We start from the raw sequence: 11,848 nt of genomic DNA, 5'->3' as shown, positions 1-11,848 counted from the left end.
AATTCTTAAACGGCTACCAAATTGTAATGCACCAATGCCCATATATATTGGCCAGCATCAAGACATTGTTAATTTGTTAGCAGGGCCACTAAACATATTGAGCTACTTGGGATTGGCCTGGGCCCGAACTAACTCCAAAACTCATTTAGTAGACCAGGGTCACCAGACAGATGAAGCTAAATTAGTCCGCCCATGATATTTACATAAAACTAGGTTCAAAACCCTGATTCGGGTCTTTATTAGCCTAAAACCCGTTGACTTTTTGAATTATGTCTAAAGCCCACCCGGTCTGTAAAAGTGCAAAATAAAGGTTTCGTTTTCGGTGAGTTTGTGAGAAAAAACCAACCGTACCTTTATTGTTTTTTCAAAATACCTTACATACCCTTTTATATGAAAGTTGTTACTTAATTTCTTTCTTCCTCAATTGGCAATGGTGATTTCTCATATCGTGATTTTGGACTGAAATTGAGACCATCTTTTCTCTTTTCTTCTTTGTTCTCCTTTTGCTGGACTTTCTAGAACTGTCACCACTAAGATACATTTATTTACATCTATACTTCTATTATTATGTTATCTAGGGCAAGCAAAAGATGGAAATTGACTCTTCGATAATTTAACTTATCGTCATCTCTCAGATTTGATCATTTTTTCATTGAATAATATAACCTCGCACTCTTTTGAGATAATGGAATTGTTGTAATTTTTAGTTTCATTTCAATTTTGTGTTGTAGGATGGATTTTATTGTTCTTGGAGTTATATCCTACAAAAATTTGACTCTCGTGAGTCGTATTGGTCCGCCTTCTTCAATTATCGATGTCAAAAATGAGATTTCGACGATTTCCCTTGCATACATACTATTGCCTCGTATTGGTAGTAAGGGTGATTCCTTTTATGGCTACATTGATGAAGGATATACACGGTGATCGCGTTCGTGCAATGCTACTCACATTCTATCAAGCCGTTCAATGGTTTTATGCCAAGACGATGCCCGATTCTCTTTAAGGTTTATCCGTAGTCCCAAGATTGGTCCCGGTAGACCCAAGAAGAAAAGAATTGAAAGCACCGTGTGATTCGTTAGTCTATGATCAGTTTTGATATTCTCGGCAAACCATATGTTTTAGTTGTCTTAATTGAGATTTTTAAGTTTGGTCTTTTGACATTTATTAATGAGAAATTGATATTCATTGTATACTTTTATGGAATGTTGATACTCATTTGAGATTATTCGCTAGTCGGTTTGTTTTATTTTTCATTTGTTATAATGAAATTTATAGTCCAGTAAAATTATTCATGTTGCAGGCGAATTGATGCGGGTAATATTCATGTTGCAGTCTGTTGCAGTCGTAATTGAGAGTGCAATATTCATGTTGCAGTCGTAATTGAGAGTGCAACATTCTTGTTGCAGTTGTAATTGATAGTGCACCATTCATGTTGCAGTCGTAATTGAGAGTGAAACATTCATGTTGCAGTTGTAATTGAGAGTGCAACATTCATGTTCCGCGATCTGTTGTAGTCAGACTTGAGAGTGCAACATTTATGTTGCAATTGTAATTGAGAGTGAAACATTCATATTGCATGCAATCGTGTCGCGTCGCGACTTTTTATCAACCCATCTCTTTTAAAGGAGACTTCTTCATTTTACAGGTGCCATGCTATGTACTGCAACTACATAGTTTGATGCTTCCTTTTAAACTTGGTGTTTTTGTCTTTGGAATCATGTACTCATAATGTAGACAAAGCTAACCCCATTTATTAGAAACTTGGAATTTATGGAGCAACCGGGTCAATGAGGCATTCAACGCCTCATCGATACAAATTGCGGGGGGATTGTAGGTCATCCTATATAGGGTCTGAACTTTACTACACATTCACTATGATGCCCACCAACACAACAAAACATTGCAACCCCTATTGGACAAGGATACCATTCATAACAACAATCACAATTCACAAGAATGAACCTAAGCACAAAATGGGATTTATGAAGTACCAAATTCTCAAGAAATGACGAAACAGAAGCCTCAGTACCACAACCTTTCATCAATTTAGGCATAAAAAAGTAACCAAACTTTACAATTATGCTAACATTTTCTTAACTGCCATCATTCCAATTCAAGATCCATAACCATCATCAATTATAACTGGTTACAGAAATTTACGCCAATAACACCAGATTGGCATTGTAATCAAACCATCTCAGATCTGAACTAGGTAAAATGAATGAAGAAATCAACCAAAATAGAGAACACCAGAAACCCTAATTTCATTCACAAAAGATCTAACTCTAATTCATAGGTTCCAAAACAACTATATATTACATCGACACCACTAACATTGAAACATTCTAATACTAAATACTAAAGACAGAAACATTGAAACATTGAAACAAACCCTAAACAAACATCTTCAAGAACTAGTAAATTTGGTAACCGCCTTGGTGCCTTGAAAAACGCATGCTTAGCCAATTCAATAAGAAGAACAAGACGAACAAGAGTCCGAATCTCCCCGAAAGTGATGGTGGGCTTCTTGTTGTACCTTGCAAGACTTGAAGATTCCCCGAGCCAGACTTCTCAAAGATATCATTAATGAAACTGATGAGGTATCAAACTGATAGCACTAATAAGGAATTTTGTATGCCTTCAAAACTGACCAAACATCAATATTTGCTTTTATTGTGGTCTTAACATTCACCCTATTTTCAATAAAGACACTAAAAAAAGATTTGCAAACGGTGTATCCATCATTTTTCCTTATGCACTTCCGTTATATCAGCTCTAATCAAATCCATAATATCAATCATTGACTTTAAACTGGACCTATAATTCAACAACTCGCTTTTCACCAAATTTTCTTTACCTTTCTCCTCTATCTTTTCTTTGCCTTTCGTTTTTGGGTTTTTGCTCGTTGAGGTAGTTGCATCTTTAGTTTGTTTCGGAAGGCTCAGTTTAGATTTAGCGGCCTTCCCTTGTGCGGTAACCCGAAAAGAAAACTAATGAATTAGTAGCTTGTTGCAACCAATTACGATTGCAACATGAATATTTTAGTGTGTTTTTTTACTACAACATAGATGTTTCAGTGGAAAACATGCCTCAAAACTTAAACAAACATCACCAATTTAAACCTCAAACAACACTCATGTTGCATTCGACCCAAAATACTCATGTTAAAGTGGGATTTGACACTGCAACATCCATGTTGCATTGGGATTTGATAGTGCAACATTCATATTGTAGTGGTAAGTGACATTGCAAATGAAAATCTAAGTATATTCGATGCAACACTCATGTTGTAGTGAATACATTCAACACACTTTAACCAATTTTTCATAAAATGAAAATCCTAATATATCAAAATTGTGAAACTATCAATGAAATTTGGTATCTAACATTTTTGCCATCTTGTTCTCTTTTTTTTGTAGTAGATCTTGTGTTTGCTTGCACATTATCGTTTGAATCTTTTCTTTTTTCTTAATTAGGGTTTTCATTTTTGGGTTTAATTTGGGTTTAATTTGGGGGAACTAGGGTTTCAAAATTTGGGTTTAATTTGGGGAAGTAGGATTTGGGTTTCAAAATTTAGCTTTAATTTGGGGAATTAGGGTTTTGAAATTTGCATATGTTGTTGACTGCAACATGAATGTTGCATATTTGTCTAGTTTGATTTTTGTTTAAGGGACAATTGTGTAATATTGCCAACAAATGGACCGGATGGGCTTTTGATATAATTAGAAAAAACTGTGTCTTTTTTCCGTAATTAAATTGAAACACTGGGCTTCAAGCCCATTCTCTGTGATATTTAACCGAGCTACCCGGCTCGGTTATAGCTTTCTCGCCAATCGCCAGAACCTGTAACATACGAAATGCGTCGAGCCTGTACTCAATTAAGAATTTGTTTAAAATATGTGTCGAGCTTGACCAAATATACCTGAGCTCGTCGAGCTTGAGCAAATATACCTGAGCTCGACTCAGTCGAATTGCATCACTAATGAATACCCCAAAGTCCCAAACCATTTAGACTGTGTGCTATCCACAAACACCATCTGAATCATTAGATTGAAACAATTAGACGGTGACTAATAATTGTTAACATGGCAAGCTTACCCACATAGCAAGCTCCCGTCGATGTGGGTACCTCATGTCCTGATTGGCTAACTGGGAAGAACAGGCTACAAGACTAAGTCAACTGTTAAATTTGGGTTTAGGATAAGAGCATTTGCAATGCAGGTGGATAAGGGGGGTTTGTGACTATAGTCACCAGTTTTGTTGAAAAAAGGTGTGCAATGCAGGTGATTATTTTCCCGAGTTGAAATCAAGGTGAAACTTTCCACTGAGATAGTGGCTGACTTGTTAACTTCGGACGGGATGTTGGATTCCGTCTCGTGTGTTTTTTACGATTTTTTTTTCGGACGGAATGTTTCATTCCGTCTCGCGTGTTTTTTTCGATTTTTTTTCGGTTTTTTTAACTTCAGACAAAATACTGGACGGGATGTTACATTCCATCTCGATCAAAAAGCCTCCAGACGGAATCTAACATCCCGTCCGAGATTTTTTTTCACCTTTGCATTGCATAGCTTCACTTTGCTTTTCACCGTTTTGGTGAAATGAGGAGGAATAAGTGCCTACGTGGAGGTGAATAAGGGAGAGATTATTTTGACTTGCATTGCAAATGCTCTAATGGTAAAATGATTTACACCCCTGAACGTGACTATTGATCAACTAATACCTTGCCGCAAAGACCATGCAGCCCAAATGTTCGTGCAAAGTACAAAAAATGTACGTTCACTCTTTGTTCTAAAGTTGCACAAGTCAGCTTGAAGTTCCTAAGGGGTCAAAAGAAGCCAGACTAAAATAAAGGGGTATTTAGCTTTTGGGCCACTTTTATAATGCATAATTTGCAGTTGGTCATTAACTGATCGTTTATTAGTCTTTGGGTCAAAATTGACGGTTGACTGCGTTGACTTTGCATTGACCGTGATTTAATCGTTGGTCTCAAAAAGAGTTTTTTATAATGACTAAAACACCCTTGCACACGTGAGTTTTTAAAGTGAGCAAGTAATGATCAAATTTTAAATCAAATCCAACGGTCTAAATTAAATTTCCATAGATCTATGTAACTAAACAAGGCCGGGAGCATTGGATCGTGCTCTCGGTCATCTTCTCCACTAGCATCTCTGTCTCCACCATCAGCCACTACGAATCGACCACCATCATCCCAACAAAACCATTCGGTTTTGCTCTCTACTCAAAACCCAACAACATTAATTAATCAAGTAGCTCCAATTATCAAACCAAAAATCCCATCTCCAAACTCAATTTAATTCGCCAAAAGGTAACTCGCCAAAGCTCTAATCGGTCCATAACGGGTCGTACATAAACCTGGCAATAGATTAATAATTTTTTTTAACTCATAAATAAATATTTTTCTTCTTTCTAATTAGTTTGTATGTTCCTCTCCGCAATAGACCCAACCCCGAAAACTCCTCTCTCATTCTCTCTCACTCACACTATAATCACACCCAAGTTAATTTTTTACTAAACACAGATCAAAAACAATAAGCAACCCGTCTAATAAAAACAATTTAATTTCATCAGCTTTTGCAATTGTAGCTACTATACGTAAAGCAGCGTCAACTACTTAGTTCAGCAGTTGAGTTTGTACAAAGAATAGAGAATACTAGTAGTCGGCTAGTTTTACCCAGTTCGGATTTCCAGTTACTCTGTTCTTAACAGCTGGATTTGTTTAAAACTGTTGTTGATATAAGAGATGTTGTTTTGTCGGTTAGTTTGTCTTCAATGTTGAACACCGATGATGATTAGTAGTTGTGTTTTTGAATAGAGTGTTAGGATTTTTTATCGGGAGAGATTATGACACGTGTTACGAATAAATGGTTGGGATCAATATTCACGGTGGCCATTGATTTGAACAGAACATTGATCTTAGCCGTTTATTTCAATGATGTGTAATACACGTGCAAGGGTAAATGTGTCAATTTAGAAAATATAGACGGATCACCGTAAATTTTGGCCCAAAAACTAATAAACGATCAATTGGTGACTAACTGCAGATTATGCATTATAAAGTGGCCCAAAAGCTAAATACCCGAAAAGAAATAACTTTGTAAGGGCTCCAAGCAAATTAACCCAAAGTTGTTATAACTACTCTGTAGTTTCGAGCTCTGCACTCATTCTCAAGTTTCGAGCTCTCACTCAATAATCTCTCTCTCTCCCTCCTTCTCCATCAGCTCTGAAACCTTCTCTCTTTCACTCTCTGTCTTCACCCAATTTTTCTCTCACTGTTTCTTGGCTTTCATTCTTTAACCTGTTTCTTGCATTATCGTTCTTGCAAGAAACTTTTTGCTTGTTCTTTGAAGAAAAGGTGCTTCAAGAAAACTACCAATTTTCGTTTGAGGTTAGTTTCTCTTCTTTAAAAGAAAACTCTTCTCTTAACTTTGGTTTACTGATTCTTGCATCACAGTTTTCAGTTCTTGCCTCGCATATTTCTGTTCTTGTTTAAGTTCTTGCAAGAAACAAACTGTTTGGTTTTTGGTCATTCTTGAAAGAATCAGGTGCGTTTCTCTTCATGTTGAATAACCGCGTTCTATGATTGGTTTTTGCCCAAGTTTTGATCAATTCTTGTACAACTCTTTTCATTAATTGGGTAACTTGAAGTTCTTCTTATACTTTTTTCTTTCAGTTTCAGTTTACAGACTCACTTCTTGTTACATTCTTTCTGGATTTTCAAAAACACAATTGTTTGTGTGGTAAATTGATTAGAAAAGTAGATGAACATTTTTCTTGGAAAGTAGGTCTCTGTATATACTTCGGATGTTAGCCGGTGAAGGTTTGGTTGTTTGAATCTTTTTTTGCAGGTTTTCTTGGTATTTCAGTGAATCATGGCATTTGGATACTGGGCAGATGAATTTGGATACTGGACAGATGAGGTCTTCTACAGGTAGTTTTATGTCTTTGGGAATTAAAAGTAGCTAATTCCTAGTTCCTTAGTTGGTTGAGGCAGTATTAGTTTTGAGCCGTCAAAATTGTATCAGTCCAACGAGTTACTCAGTTTGGAACCGAATTACGACATTACATTATATATGTCCACCGGCCTGCTTGATATAATAATTAATATTCAGTTTAGTCTTCAACGCTATGTTTTTTCTATTTACCTATTCAGTGTTAGTAGTGATTTCCATCAAGTAAAGAACTGGGCAGAAAGCACATGAAGTGATCAGCTAATTAGATACCCTTAACCAGTGCTTCATTCAATTTGAAGCCAATTCATTTCATAATTAAGAAAAAATATAAAATATAAAACAAAAAACAAAATGTTTTGTTCTTTTTTTATACTGTCCTATTACCCCCTATAACATTACTCAATCTTCAAAACACAATAGAATGAAAATCTCCAGTCAAGAAAGCTTATAACATAAACTGAGCAGAATTTGTACTGCGAACATTAAACCAGCATAGATACCGTCATCTTATAGTCTGCAAAACTACATAAAGTAGCAAGACAGACAAGAAAAGAGACGCATATCTTTCCCTAGCATTCCAACTGAATGAAGGTTTTGAACACAAGGCTCAACCTGCAACTTCTCTCTATCAACACCAACACCACCAGCTTTCTCAGCAACAGCCTTCTCAATCTTCATCCTCCTCGTCTCAATCACCACCAGCAGCCTTTTGGTTCCTACGCTTCATTTTTTTTATCGGTTTCCACGCTTCACTCTTCAATATGTTTATGTGAGTCAACCCTCACCATGAATGAAGGGATGTTTAACCACCTGCCTTCTAGCCCTGATGTGTTTCTGTCTAATAAGCACACGTCACACGAGCATCCTGGATGGATTTCGCCATTCCAGGATTGAACACAAGTGTCTGGAGATGACGCTCCTGGAAGTTCCCCAGGACATAATCAAGCTTGTTCTGGCTCTCATCCAAAAGACCCTACCTGTTCGTCCTTCTCAAAAGAGCTTCACCCTCGAAGATACGATGGGGATTTTCTTCATTGAGAGAAAAGATTTGTTCCCATGGTTGCAGTATATATTACCGTGCAGCATGATTACTGAATAACTGCTCTGTTGCCTGCTGGTTCTCTCACTCTGAAACCAATAGTTCAGATTTTGTTTTGACCAACTGAAAACCCAGAAATAGATTTGTATGACCACATTTCATGGTGGATTTATTAGACTAAATCATCAGAGTGAGTCAGTAAGCTAACATTTGAAGTACTCTCGAAGTGTTGTGCGTTGTGCCTTCCTAAATTTACACTGTCCTAAACTATGTTACATGGACACGCCATATTTTGAAAATAATATGTGTCGGACACTTATACCTTAACTTTTTATATTTTGCCTTGACACTTTGTCTCCCTATCAGACGCGGACACACCTATCCGTGATACTAAGGTCCTAAACTGTCTAAAGGTAGGTGTCAGACCTATTTACCTGTTCTAAACTGTCTCCTCAAATTTTCCAGAACATTATCTCTGAACTAATTCTACGAACAAGAAATAAAAGCAATTCAAGTACTTAAGCAAGTGTCAGACTCACATTTGAATCTGAACCTCTTCCTCACCTTGCTTCATTGCATTGAAATATTGAAGACTATTCTCGCATTCCTCCAAGTACCAACATCCTAAATGGCTTCAACACTCTTCCTACAAAGAAAGAAACAAATACCCATAAATCAAATAGTCGAAAATAGAAACTCCATGTCAAACAATTCAAGAAAACTAACAAAAAACCATCAAGCTAACATTAAACTGTGAGTCTGGATTTAACTTTGATGGTTTGGCTGTCAATAAGGTTTGGGCACAGCTCATATCCATCAAACCGAACCTATCTCCCTATAAACACACAAAAACATCAGACTTCAAGAAATTTTTCCAAAATAAAAACTAAGAAATCGAAAAAAGAAGACAAGAATGATTACTAGTTGGAGGAAATACAAAGGAGCCCGTTAAAAGAGTGTCAATCAAATTGTGGACTCGCCATGATTTGGTGATAACGGTATCAATCATCAGGAACCAATTCAAAAAGTTGTCAGAATAAATTTAAGTTGTCTTCAATTGAGTGCAAGAAAGAAACATGCTTTCAAAAATTTGTTTTTTTTGGAAGAAGATTATGTATCCAGTAAAACTGTAAAAAAATCCTCAACCTTTATCTGTAGATGAATTTTGTCTTTTGGTTGATCCTGTTTGTATTGAGGCATACAAGTGCTCTGCTAAGAAGTCTGGTTGACCTTGATTAAGTTTTGCTTTAATTGTGGATATGGAAATTTGATAAAAAAAATCGAGAAAAAGCAATGCAGAATACATGATTTGAAAAAGCATATAGAAATACAGCTCTGATATTAAGAATCTCTCATCTTGCAGGTTGGAACTTGTACACTTTCTTCTACTGTTGTTCCTGATGCACTGCGCGTCTCAAATTGTGGAATGTACCAATCTATACAGAGATGAAGTTGAAAGGAGCATTCTTTGCCTTACCTTTGCCCTGGTTTTCCTCATCCTGGGTCGGTTTTACAAAAGTGAGATTGTCAAGTTTCCTCATTGGGTTGAGAAAACTGAAGTAGGATGCTCCCTTATGCATCTAGAAATCACTTGGATGTACCTGGTTAATGTGTGTTCCGATAGGTGGCTCGAAATGAGCTTCCTTCCCTTCCCCATTGCTATTCACATCATAGCAAATACCGCTCTGGATTACTCGACACTTATATGGATGTGCCGCATTGGTTTGACCATCTACTGCATATGTACTTCCACCACTCTGAGCTTGGGTGGTCATGTGGATTGATTGGCACATGTTTCCTTTTTCTGGCTGGGTACTTTTGTTGTAGGTTTTCATTTGTTTGTTGGATATTTTTATTGTAAGAGATTAATCTTCAATATTTTTCTTGCAAGTTCCTTACTGTTGATACTGGGATTTGTAACTAAAGATGCATACATTAATGAGAAAGCTCAGAACTGTGGTTTTGTAAATTTTGTATTTGGTAATCACGTGGTATTGTAGTTGCCTATCTTGCTATGTGCTGGCTTTCTAATTTGTAACATTTTCTTGGGATGAAATATAACTACGAATCCAAAAAAAAAAGAATGCATGTTTAACTTAGCTAACAAATTAACTGGAATTCCAGAAGCATTGCACCTAAAACTATTTTTTGGTATTTTATGTAGGGTAGAAATTGCTCCAACAATAAAACACATTCCTTAATGGGAGTATGAGCTATAAAGTGGCATTCAGTTCTATAACAGAATTCCATTACTTTTCTAGAGGCCAGGTCGTTCGCATCTACTTCAGTTAATTAGATTGCTACTTTGGTTTCAACCTGTCTAGAATGTAGAGTTTTGGACTTTGAGAGCTCTCCTGCGGCTGAAAGCAGCTTCTTTTCTTTTCTCTTTTCTTTCACCGACTTGCATTTTCCCCCTCTTTTCCTTTTGAATTTTGAATGATACAACAAAGTAGTTTGATAAAACATCCTCCAATTAGTCCTTTTCTTCTTTTTTTCTTTTCCCTGGGTGTACCCTTTTCTGTCTTCTTTTTGTCTTCTCTTCTCTTCTTGCTCCTCCTTTCACCTTCTTGTAATTTCCTAGCCCTATCAAGCATAAAGATCTGGTTTTCTGGGAGTCTGAGTTTGGTAGGAGATGGAAGAGATACAAGGAGATGGGCTGGTGGAGAATGAAGCAGAAAAACAGGATAAAACAAAACAAAAAATAGAAAAACTACAAGCTGATATGAAACATCTGTTCTGTTCAAGAGAGAAACATTTGGTGGCGATAGAATGCAAGAACTTAGAGGTAGACAATAAAGAGCATACTACACTGGTGGGGAAGTTGTTTGGGGGAAAACACATCCCTTTGCACGTGTTTGCGGATGAGGTACATCGACTTTGGCAAACAAAAGGTCAGACAAGTATAGAGATGATTGCAAAAAGTATGTAGAGGATGGTGTTTGAAGATGGAGAGGAATACAACTATGTTAGACAGAATGGGCCTTGGTTGATACAAGGTTTCATTTTGTCCATCAAAAAAGGAAAATATGTTGATCTGCTGGAAGATAATCGGAAGTTTGACAATGTGGATTTCTGGATCCAGATACATGGCCTCCCACGAGATAGGATAAACGAGGCAAATATCACCACCATTGGGATGAATCTAGGCAAAGTAAAGGGAGTGGATACTGGCTGTTCTCCAAAGTTCAAAAATCCAGTGGCCAGGGTTAGGGTGCGTATGGACATCAAGGAACGATTACTTAAAGGAATAGAGTTATGCACAGAGCTGGGGGAAATTATTCCAGTGACATTCAAGTATGAAAAATTGGACATCTTTTGCTATTTCTGCGGCTGTATAGGGCATGATTTGTACTACTGTAACTTAAGAGAGAAAGCCTGTGTAGAGATGAGAAGTTTGGGGGGCTCCCCTAGGGATATCAAGAATAACTTCTCTTTCCTCCAAAGGGCCAATATGTTCTTTAACGGATTAGCTGCCTCTTCGCCGGCTATCATAACCATTTCGGGGATGCCAAAAAAGCCTCGAGCTGATCAGATACCAGCTAAGGACAGGGGCTTGCTGGGTAGAAGTTCATGGCAAGGGGTGGGGATCCTTACTACACCGCCAAGAGAAGCTAGGGGGGAGGATAGGGTGATGACTAGGACTAAGGAGGCAGAGAAGCAACGGTCTGAAGTGTCAGAAGTCAGAATGAACGTAGAGTCAGTAGCTGTTGGAGACACAGAAATGGCAGGCCAACAGGACGCTGAAGAGAGTCAAAGTTTGGAAGGGTTGGACCAAACCCAAAAGCAGGATATGATAGAAGCCCAGGCCCAAAAGGTTGTGAGGATAGAAGTCCAAGAA

The 11,848-nt window shown here is 37.3% G+C and overlaps 2 long non-coding RNA genes across 5 annotated transcripts; one reads left to right on the top strand and one right to left on the bottom strand.

Moving 5' to 3' along the window:
- Nucleotides 1-6,154: 6,154 nt before the first annotated feature.
- On the top strand, nt 6,155-10,025 carry LOC147486610 (uncharacterized). Of its 2 annotated transcripts, XR_015203007.1 has the most exons (5): nt 6,155-6,406; nt 6,480-6,563; nt 6,692-6,758; nt 6,867-6,949; nt 9,374-10,025. It is a non-coding gene; the product is annotated as an uncharacterized LOC147486610 (long non-coding RNA). The 2 variants fall into 2 exon arrangements; XR_015203008.1 differs by lacking the exon at nt 6,692-6,758.
- LOC147486611 (uncharacterized) lies at nt 7,314-9,374 on the bottom strand. Of its 3 annotated transcripts, none has more exons than XR_015203010.1 (4): nt 8,932-9,374; nt 8,756-8,845; nt 8,575-8,656; nt 7,314-8,099 (listed from the first exon to the last, which is right to left on the bottom strand). It is a non-coding gene; the product is annotated as an uncharacterized LOC147486611 (long non-coding RNA). The 3 variants fall into 3 exon arrangements; XR_015203011.1 differs by having other exon boundaries at nt 8,550-8,656; nt 8,932-9,365; XR_015203009.1 differs by having other exon boundaries at nt 7,314-8,656; nt 8,932-9,365.
- Nucleotides 10,026-11,848: the final 1,823 nt, after the last annotated feature.

The sequence above is a fragment of the Coptis chinensis genome, chromosome 7 (genome assembly GCF_015680905.1).
Source record: "Coptis chinensis isolate HL-2020 chromosome 7, ASM1568090v1, whole genome shotgun sequence".
NCBI lineage: Eukaryota > Viridiplantae > Streptophyta > Magnoliopsida > Ranunculales > Ranunculaceae > Coptis > Coptis chinensis.
This window is presented reverse-complemented; position numbering and strand designations above follow the sequence as displayed.